Source organism: Dipodomys spectabilis, unplaced genomic scaffold (genome assembly GCF_019054845.1).
Source record: "Dipodomys spectabilis isolate Male_0828 unplaced genomic scaffold, ASM1905484v1 ptg000396l, whole genome shotgun sequence".
NCBI lineage: Eukaryota > Metazoa > Chordata > Mammalia > Rodentia > Heteromyidae > Dipodomys > Dipodomys spectabilis.
Window position 1 is genome coordinate 1,577,186 of NW_024871073.1, and position 913 is coordinate 1,578,098.

A 913-nucleotide genomic window follows, 5' to 3' on the forward strand; every position below is an offset into this window, starting at 1 on the left:
AGGTTTCTGGTTAAAGCTGTTGAGGATTGAGTAAAGAAATGGATTAAACTGGAGGCTCACGCCTATTATCCTAGCTACTCAGGAAACTGATTTATGAGGATTACAGTTCAGAGTCAGCCTGGGAAGAAAAGTCTCTGAGAATTTTATCTCCAATTAAGCACCAGAAAATCAGAAAGAGGTGTTGTGGCTCAAGTGGTAAAGTGCACACCTTAAACTAAAGATCTCAGGGGTCGTGTCCATGCCTAGAACTCAGGGATAGTGCCCAGGCACAGAGATCAAGCCCCACAACCAACAAAAAAAAAAAAGTAATGGGAAAAATGTTAAGTAAATCTGAAATTATTTTAGGTTCTAGGAATTCAGGAAAAGCTGGGATAATGTAAGTACAATGTATTTCATAATATGAGGATTTGAGATCAATGGGGATAGGATTCCTCTTATGGAATAAGATAGATTCAGAGATAAGAGTTAGAAAACCTGTAGGGTTTAGGAAAACCTGCAATTTATTTCAAGAATTACAAGTGGAATTTTGGTTAGGATGACACAAAATGAGCATTTTTCATAAATTTTAGTATTGGGATACCATTAGTGTTAAGGTTATGGTTAGGATTCCAGCCATGGGTAGGGTTAGAGTGAAGGAGAAAAAAAATGAAGCTCAAATTTAAGGTAAATTTTAGAATAAGCCTGGTAAGATTTAGAATGAATGTGCATTAGAATATTGTTATTAATATTAGAATCTACTTGCAGTTAGGCTTATATTTATTCTCAATGTTCCAGTTAAGATTAAGTTTAGGGTTAGAAAATGACTAAGATATTAGAAAAAATGGAAACCTTTGTTTGGAAGGCTTATTTGAATCAAGTTAGGATGAATCAAAACTAGTGTACGTGTGTTAGTATTAGTATTGACATATAATTT